This window comes from Myotis lucifugus, unplaced genomic scaffold, assembly GCF_000147115.1.
Source record: "Myotis lucifugus unplaced genomic scaffold, Myoluc2.0 scaffold_52, whole genome shotgun sequence".
NCBI classification, from domain to species: domain Eukaryota; kingdom Metazoa; phylum Chordata; class Mammalia; order Chiroptera; family Vespertilionidae; genus Myotis; species Myotis lucifugus.
The window spans coordinates 1,603,764-1,613,132 of NW_005871100.1; the positions used below are offsets into that span (position 1 = coordinate 1,603,764).

General features: G+C 43.1%; 2 long non-coding RNA genes across 10 annotated transcripts in view; one reads left to right on the plus strand and one right to left on the minus strand.

Moving 5' to 3' along the window:
* The window catches only part of LOC102434799, a 94,636-nt gene that overhangs the window by 62,542 nt on the left and 22,725 nt on the right, over positions 1-9,369 (minus strand). The window lies entirely within an intron of this gene.
* LOC106697163 overlaps positions 7,511-9,369 on the plus strand; it is a 4,170-nt gene continuing 2,311 nt past the window's right edge. The window contains exon 1 of the long non-coding RNA XR_001348199.2: positions 7,511-9,084. This is a non-coding gene — a long non-coding RNA (uncharacterized LOC106697163). The remainder of the gene's footprint in view (positions 9,085-9,369) is intronic.

Below are 9,369 nucleotides of genomic sequence, written 5' to 3' on the forward strand. Positions count from 1 at the left end.
AATCATGTTATAGCCCGGCTGGCGTAGCTAAGTGGTTGAGTATCGACCTATGAACCAAGAGGTAACAGTTCAATTCCCGGTCAGGGCACATGCCTCCTCGGTTGCAGGCTCGATCCCCACTGTGGGGCGTGCAAGAGGAAGCTGATCAATGATCAAAATTTGTGGAATACAGCTAATGCAATTTTTGGAGGAAAATTTATAACTTTAAAGTCTTACATTAGAAAATCAAAATGTATAAAATCAAAAGATATATAGAATGAATGCCCCACATTTTGAATCTAAAACAAATGTGTGCACACGCGTGTGTGTACAGTGTGGGGCAAAAGTAGGTTTACAGTTGTGAGTACATGAAACAGTTTATTCTTGCAGTATTATTATTGTATTATTTTCCTTTCAAAACAACTGTAACCTACTTTTGCTCCTTCCTGTATATCTGTATCCATATCTATAAAAAATAGACATCAATATTTTTATTCTGGTGGTGAGATTACAAGTGATTTTCAATTAGTTATGTCTGCTATTTTTGTATTTTAATTTACTCTAATGAACAAATACTTTTATAATTAAAAAAACATTTTAAACAAATTATTTTCCTTGTGTTTCAATTCTAATTTCTGCCCTCCTACTCTGCCTGTCTCTTCAAGTTCTTGCTCCCCAGAATTCCATGCTTGCTCTTCAATTTATAGCCATCCCTAGTAATCTTATTCACTTTTTGGCTTCACTTATCATCTGCAAATCAACAATTTCTCAATTTTTTTGTAGTGTCCCAAATTAAAGACTCATATTTCCTTCCTATTTAAGGATGCTTTTAGATGGAAATCCTATAGCCATTCAAAGTTAAACAGGACTAAAAGAACTCATTATCATTTCTAAAACTTGCTCGTTTCTGCTTTATTGTTAATATTGATAAGTGACATCACTATGCACTCAGGTTTGCAATCTTATCAATTAATTCTACCTTAGAAATCTCAATCAAATTCAACTTTTCCTCTCCCTCACCAATGCCATGATTTCAATTTAAGTATCCACCAACTATATTCTAAAAAAGTTCTAGCTTATCTTCCTGCTACCATTCTCCCCTCCTAACAAGGAATTTAATTGTGTTGTATACAGCTTTCAAGGCTGAGCACTGTACTTCTCGGGAAGCTGCCACCCACATTAACTGACTGTAAAGGTACCCTTGGCCTGATCATGACTTACCCTGCTTTTAAACTTGGTAGGGTTAAACAACTTAGAGTATTATAAAATCCTTCTGCAACTGGTCCAAACCTATTTTTCAAGTTTCATGTTCTTAGCATTCCTCCTTACAATCCAGAGACATTTAAATCTTTAGTACACCCTATCAAAATCTGAGGCGTTTGTGGGTGCTTCCTTGAATCTGTAGTATCCTTTCTGCATAAAACTTCTAAATGCCTCAAAACAGTTCAAATGTTACCTTGTTCTGTGAAGTAGTCTTTGACTGTCCTAGACAATGATACCCTACAAAGCACTGTTACTAGTCCTATTATTGCACTTGTTACAGTACATAACAGTCTCAACCCAGAGCTGAGCAAGACCAGGAAGAAGCCCCATATTAGTACCCCTAACAACACAACGCCCAGCCCTGAAGGGGATCAACTCCTGTTTACTAAACTAACACCACACACATCATTACTTTTTCAAAGTAAATAAAAACTGAGTTTGAAATTAGAACAGTTGTATGTTTAGCTATAATGAATGTAGCAGACAGACTAGGTTGCCCACACTGATCCTTGTCTTTCTGTTTGAGGGTGAATAGGACCAGTGAATTGCTTCTAACCAATGGGCTATGTGTGATCACTTCTACATCCTAGCCCAGTGGTCGGCAAACTCATTAGTCAACAGAGCCAAGTATCAACAGTACGATTGAAATTTCTTTTGAGAGCCAAATTTTTTAAACTTAAACTATATAGGTAGGTACATTGTTATTAACTTCATTAGGGTACTCCTAAGCTGGCCTTTGCTAAAAAGGTCCTCAATCTGATTGAGGTACGTTCGCTGAGGTCGACCCCTTCCAACTCTCCCATCCACACTCGTCTTGTATACTTGTTTCGTCTATCTTTTGTCACCCACGTGCAATTTGCGGACGCGACTAGCACTAACCACTGCACAATGAGACTGCTGACTGGCTCACTCAACTCGTGCATGAATCGCGCGCCTCTCCTGCGCTGCGTATCCTGCGGCCCGCCTGCCTGCGTCTCCCGTCGCCTGACCGACCAACACCCCCCACTTCTTCTAATGCCACTTCTTCAAAATAGACTCGCCCAGGCCGAAAACCAACTTCTGCGCATGGGCCACGAAGTTTCAATCGCACTGTACGTGCGCGCCCACACATGGTATTTTGTGGAAGAGCCACACTCAAGGGGCCAAAGAGCCGCATGTGGCTCGCAAGCTGCGGTTTGCAGACCACTGTCCTAGCCTATATAATAAAAGCCTAACATGCTAAGTGTCTGACCGTTCGACCAGTCGCTATGATGCTCACTGACCACCAGGGGGCAGATGCTCCAACAGGTCAGTTAGCTTGCTGCTGGGGTCCGGCCGATCGGCACTGGGTGAGATGGGCCAGACACGCCTGGAGCCCCTCCCACGGTCCCTTCCTGGCCCCAATTGTGCACCAGTGGGGTCCCTCGGCCTGACCCGTGCTCTCTCACAATCTGGGACCCCTCGGGAGATGTCAGAGAGCCAGTTTTGACCTGATCCCCACAGGCCAGGCCGAGGAATCCCACCGGTGCACAGGCCTCTAGTATTCACATAAGAGTGCAGCACCAGCCCACCCTGCTAGGCACTCTTCTTTGCCGTCTTTGAAGAAGCAAGCTGTCCTGAGCTTTAAAACTATGAGGAAATGAGTTCTACCAACAACCTGAGGGAGAGAGGGAGCTTGAAAGCTGACACAATCCCCATTGAGTCTCTAGATAACAATCCAAGTTCTGGCCAACACCTTAATTACATTTTTGCAGAGGACCCAAGTTAAGCTGCACCCGGACTCCTAACCCATAGAAACTATGAGATAAATAAATATGTGCTGTTTTAGGCAGCTAAACTTACAGTAATCCTATATAATAAAAGGCTAATAAGCTAAGTGTCCAATTGACCAGTAGGCCGTTCAGCAATACAAAGCATAATCCTATCTAATAAAAGACAAAAAGGGTAATTAACCGTACCTCCGCTACGCTTCCCATTGGCTAATCAGGGCGATATGCAAATTAACTGCCAACAAAGATGGCGGCCAGCAGCCACACAGCTGAAGTGAACATGAGGCTTGCTTGCTCCAATGATGGAGGAAGCCAAGGTTCCCCGCCTGCCGCGGCCCGGCTCTGAGCTCCGGAAGCAACAAAGTTTCAATTATAGAAGCTAAACAAACCCCAGATACCTGCTTTCAGCCGGCCACAGCCTCAGAGCTGGGAGCGCCAGTGACGGCAACAGAGTTTCAATTATAGAAGGTAAATAAATTCCAGAATAAAAAATAAATAAAAAAGGAGAGGCTGGGAGCTTCAGTCGCCCGCCAGCCTGAAAACGGCCCTCAGCCCCTCACCCAGACTGGCCAGGCACCCCAATGGGGACCCCCACCCTAAAGGGGGTGTGGCCAGCCTGAAAACAGCCATCAGCCCATCATCCAGGCTGGCCAGGCACCCCAGTGGGGACCCCCACCCTGAAGGGGGTGTGACCAGCTGCAAACAGCCATCAGCCCCTCACCCAGGCTGGCCAGGCACCCCAGCGGGACCCCCACCCTGATCCAGGACACCCTTCAAGGCAAACCAGCCAGCCCCCACCCGTGAACCAGGCCTCTATCCTATACAGTAAAAGTGTAATATGCAAACTGACCCTAACAGCAGAATGACTGGGAATGACTGGTCACTATGACACACACTGACCACCAGGGGCCAGACGCTCAATGCAGGAGCTGCCCTCTGGTGGTCAGTGCGCTCTCACATGGGGGAGCTCTGCTTAGCCACAAGCCAGGCTGATGGCTGCCAGTACAGCGGTGGTGGTGGGAGCCTCTCCTGCCTCCTCAGCAGCGCTAAGGATGTCCGACTGCAGCTTAGGCCTGCTCCCTGCTGGCAAGTGGACATCCCCCCGAGGGATCCCAGGCTGCCAGAGGGATGTCTGATTGCCAGCTTAGGCCCAATCCCCCGGGGAGCAGGCCTAAGCCAGCAAGTGGTCATCCCCCAAAGGGTCCCAGACTGCGAGAGGGCACAGGCCGGGCTGAGGGACGCCCCCCGCCCCCCACGAGTGCACAAATTTTTGTGCACCAGGCCTCTAGTATGCTAATAATATGCTAAGCCGCTCAACTGCTCACTACGATGTGCACTGACCACCAGGGGGCAGACAGTCAACTGGTTGACCAGTCACTATGATGTACACTGACCACAGGGGGCAGACGCTCCACTGGTAGGTTAGCTTGCTGCTGGGGTCCGGCTGATCGGGACTGAGTGAGACAGGCCGGACACACCCTGGAGCCCTCCCGCGTCCCTCCCCAGCCCCAATCGTGCACTGGTGGGGTCCCTCTGCCTGGCCTGTGCCCTCTTGCAATCTGGGACCCCTCCGGGGGTGTCGGAGAGCCGGTTTCAGCCCAATCCCGCAGGCCAGGCTGAGGGACCCACTGGTGCACGAATTCGTGCACCGGGCCTCTAGTTTTTTAATAAGCATCACACAAACACAAGGTATGTTTGAACCTTTTATGCATACAAAGGGCATGTTTTCCCCAATTTCTAAACTGTTAAATAAGTATAAAAAAATTCATTAGTTAATGCCAATCAAGTACATGCAAAATTAAAACATTTATGAAGTACTTTGCTACATAAAGCAGTTCCTATACTTCTCTTTTAACCCATTTACTAAATATACCTATTTGTACTTATACCCAGTATATGAAATAAGTATAACATTAAGGCAATCCTCCTTATAGACACAGGCTGGTATCTAATTAATGTTATTGGTAACCAGAAAATAAATAAGAACCTACTTACTAGTTACCAGGGAAAACAATCAAATTGAAGGGGGCAAGAAGACTTGCTGGAGACACTATCTATTGGTGAAACAGCAGAGCTCTTAGTGGCTTAGCAGCCAGCAAAGCATCAAAAGTACTTAGGTCAGGCAGCTCCTATCAGACGATGCCAGTGCAACACAAACCACTCCTCCCTCCAGCCCACCTTGCAATTTCAAAACATTCCCAAAGCTGAAACTTAGCATGACAGAGTCCACACTTTGGCATAAAAAAAAGCATAAAACACAAAGTATCTCCTACAGAGTTTAAAGTATGTGGAATTACAAGTGAGAAACACGAATCTCCAGACTTGTTTTTTGGGGGGTGATGAGTTGTCATTAGACATGTCATTTTCTTCTGTCACACCCCATAAAAGTCTTCAACTGAATAAAAGAACATTCAAGAATAGGAAGTAAATTAACCACAATAAATCCACATCTGTCTTAAAGATTAAGATAAATAAATCTGCCTATAAACACAGATTTTATTTAACATATTCAGTTTTAAGAGATAACCCACATTCCTTCAATATAAAGAAGCTTGTTTCTTAGATAACAGGTGGCACCTGAATTACAATCAGCCTACTGAAATACTCAGGGGCACACCACACCCAAACAAACTCAAGCCAATCAAGAAGTAAAAGCAATCCAGTCCCACCGGTTAATTGTCTAGATTAATTCATTTTACATTTTCACTCTCAGCCTCATGAATATTTTATGAGAAATCCACATAATTTCTTTAGAAATAATCTCTATTCACTGGTATATTTTTATAGTCCAATTTACCTCCCTCATCCTTGCTGGATCTTAAAGACTGGATCATTACCACCCATAATAATTACCTTTATGAACATAAGCAACTTGACAGGAGAAAAAAAATGTAGACATAAAATAAAGCCAAAAAATCCTGTGAGATACCACTAAATTTTAAATATTAGACTATACCCTTAAGACCTGTTATAAACAAAGGTGATAGACAAGGCTTTTGTTCACTTTAATACTATTAAACTCAGCAGTCTGAAACTAACAACAACACAAGAAAAACCTATCTCACCTAAAAACTCCTGTACAGTCCAGCCAATGTGGCTCAGTGGTTGAGCGTTGACCCATGAACCAGAAGGTTTTGGTTAGATTCCCAATTAGGGCGCATGCCCAGGTTTCGGGCTATGTCCCCACTAGGGGGCATGCAGCAGGGACAGCTGATCAATGATTCTCTCTCATCATTGTTGCTTCTATCCCTCTCTCCCTCTCCCTTCCTCTCTGAAATCAATAAAAATATATTTAACAACAACAACAAAAAAACACCTGTTTGTATTATAATAATATTCTGATGTTTTATCCAACAACTCAGTTCTAGGAAATTTCTGTAAACTAAAACATCTGGATTAAGCACCTCTACAAGTTCTCTCCAGATGGAAAGAATTAAAAGAGTGTACATCACCAAAATACATTTCCAAAAAAGAGTAAAACAAACCAACACAGAACACCTCATTTAATTTGGTAATTCATTATGATGGAACCAGCAACAATTCACCTTGCTAGACTACCAAATTTAAAAAAACAAACAAACAGTATTGGTTTAGGTTTTCCTTTTCTACAAATTACCTGACAGCCCATAAGAGAATAATTCTGAATCTTATTAGTATCAAATTTTCTTATTAGGAGATATTATTAATACAAACATCAGTTAAAATAAGTTTTGTAAAATTACAGTAATAAATTTCCACTAATTCAGAAATATTCCTTTACTCATTATTCAGATGGAGTTACTTTTATACATGCACATTTATACATGCACATTTGCACTTTGTAACTGAATAAACATATTAATTCTATAATACATACTAAAAATTAAATCAATGTGAAGTATAGTCAAGTCTAATTTCTAAATAAGAATTATCATCTGGCTCCCTAAACCTCAGGATAATGAGCAATACTGTTCTATAAAGTTCCCCTGACAAACTCATCCACTGAAATAGAGATAAACATCTCATTGAAGCAAATGTCATTGGAAAGATTCGGTTTTACATATATATTCTATCTTCTGGTCTCAACTAGGACTTAAGGTACAAGCACTTTGCAAGTTTTTCAAGAATCCTTCTAAATGCATAGAAGATAAAGTTAATTGCATACAACAGATGCCTTAGTCATTAGGGCTCATTCTCTACAAAGACCTAATTAAGAAAGACTGCCACAAGTTCCTGGTTGTTTTGCTGCTAGACCCAATTACCCTAACCACAAAAGTACTAAAAGAACTAAATGCAAAAATCTAGGGACTTAGATAAGAAAATAGATAAATGCTTTACCTCTCTAACTTTCAGCAACTCAGTCTTTTTCATTTGCTAATTTACTATGACTTAATAGCATGGGTGTCAATTATTTGTCCTCTGCTCTGAATGGAATGTATTTACTTTAAGAAAATAAACCCATACAGGTATACCGACTCTCTGTTAAAGGCTATCAGCCCTAAAAAAAAAAAAAAAAAAAAGAATGAAGACAGTAATCAGTATACTAAAGAAATAAGAACTATTAACTTGACAAGCCTTTTCCTACTTCCCCTTCTTTAGCAAGCTTTAAATATACATCTTTTGATGATCATAACTGCTAAATGCAAGTTTTCACTTAAAAAAGAAATATTTTTAAAAACCAGCTTATCTTTTATTATTGCACTAATCTCCCATTCTCAAGAAACTGTCTTTTGTTGTTCCTCCATGTGGTGACTACAGTACCTTCAACTGCATTAATTATAATCAAATCAAAGGAAGGAAAACACCAGTTCTTTAACTAAAACAAATATTTTTTTAACTGGCCCAATTTTAGGAAGCATTAAGTACTTTTATTTACACAGCAAAATGACTTTTAAAATAAGGTAAAGAGTTGTTCCATACTGAATGTGCAAAGCAGTACTGAAAAGATGGGAATGTCATGTTTAGTTTTTTCCATTTTTAATTTATGCCAACGTGAAGGTGGACAGTACAGAACATCAGCACAGATAGCTAAATTACATTACTGGACATCCCACTTTACCAACTGCCTACTCAAATTTCTCACGTTTATAAACATGAATACAAAGGGCACAAAAATGGAGGGGATGGTGTGTGCAGTTATCTGTGCTCAACTGTGAATGTTCTATCAAGATACATAATGCAATGAGATGGGAATGTTTACCCTCTACACTGTATCTCTACAGCATCTCTAGAATCTACAGTATCTCTAACCAGATTAACTCTTTCCCCCGCCCCCGTGAACTGGGAAAGGGGTGTCTTGATGCATTTACTATAACTGTTTTGAGGTAGAGATGATCATCATAAAACATAATTGAACAATTCAAACTCATTTTCCTCAAATCAAGTGCACCCTTCCTCCCGTTCCTACATAAAGACACATCACTTTGCTACTAAAAATTTCCATTCCTCACAAGTGACTTTTCCTGAACTCAAGTCAACACTGCTTTGCGCCCAGGCTTTCGACTGACTGCACCTTGTGGGCAGAGAGTTGTGATTATTACTAATTCCTCTCCTTAAACTCTTTTCCATTTTTTAAATGCTGTCCCGATTAAGCAGGACTCACATTAACCAGTATCTAAAGGAGACGTTTACAGGGGTGAAAAATACACTTTCCATTAATACATCCATCCCACTCCCGTGTGCACAGTAGGTGGGACTATTTGCAAACTTAAGAATTAGTTTTATATATGTTAACCACCATCCAAAGGAGGCAATTCCCTCCATTTTCAAGCACTCATGTTGATTCGAGACCCTCTGACTTTTGGCCTTTAGAAACTGCTCACCACTCGAGTCCCAAGACAGAACCACATTTAGCAACGGGTCTTCTGACTTCCTGATACCCAAACCCACAAGCGCCAGGACTGCTGCGTCGGTTCGTTATAAAACACTGTTTGCTCCCTTCGCCTTCCGGGGAAGCCAGGGCTTTCCGCCCCGGGGCGCCGCTGGGAGGGGAGGGTCACGCGTTTGGAAAGCAAACACCGGGGTCTGGCCGAGCGGCGTCCGGGGGGTTAAGTGGCGACTCTCCTCCCCGGAGGCTGAGCCGGCCGGCAGCGCTCAGGCTGAAGGAGAAAAGAAGGTAAAAATAAACGCCGCCGCAGCCCACGTGCCGCCGTGGGAGCCGGGGAGGGAGGGAGGGAGGGAAGAAGGGGGCCGTACCTCCAACAAGTGAGGCGAGAGGTGAGCTGGGAGCGAGCCGATGACCAGGCGCGGCCAGCCCGGGCCCCCGCCCGTCTGGCGTTCCTGCCGCCGCCGCACCCACCGCCGTCCCACGGGCTGCTGGAACCGATCCTGCAAGCCATACTGGCCTCTGCTTCTGCGATGATGCTGAGGGAGGATTGTTGGCGGGGCCCCCGAAGCCACG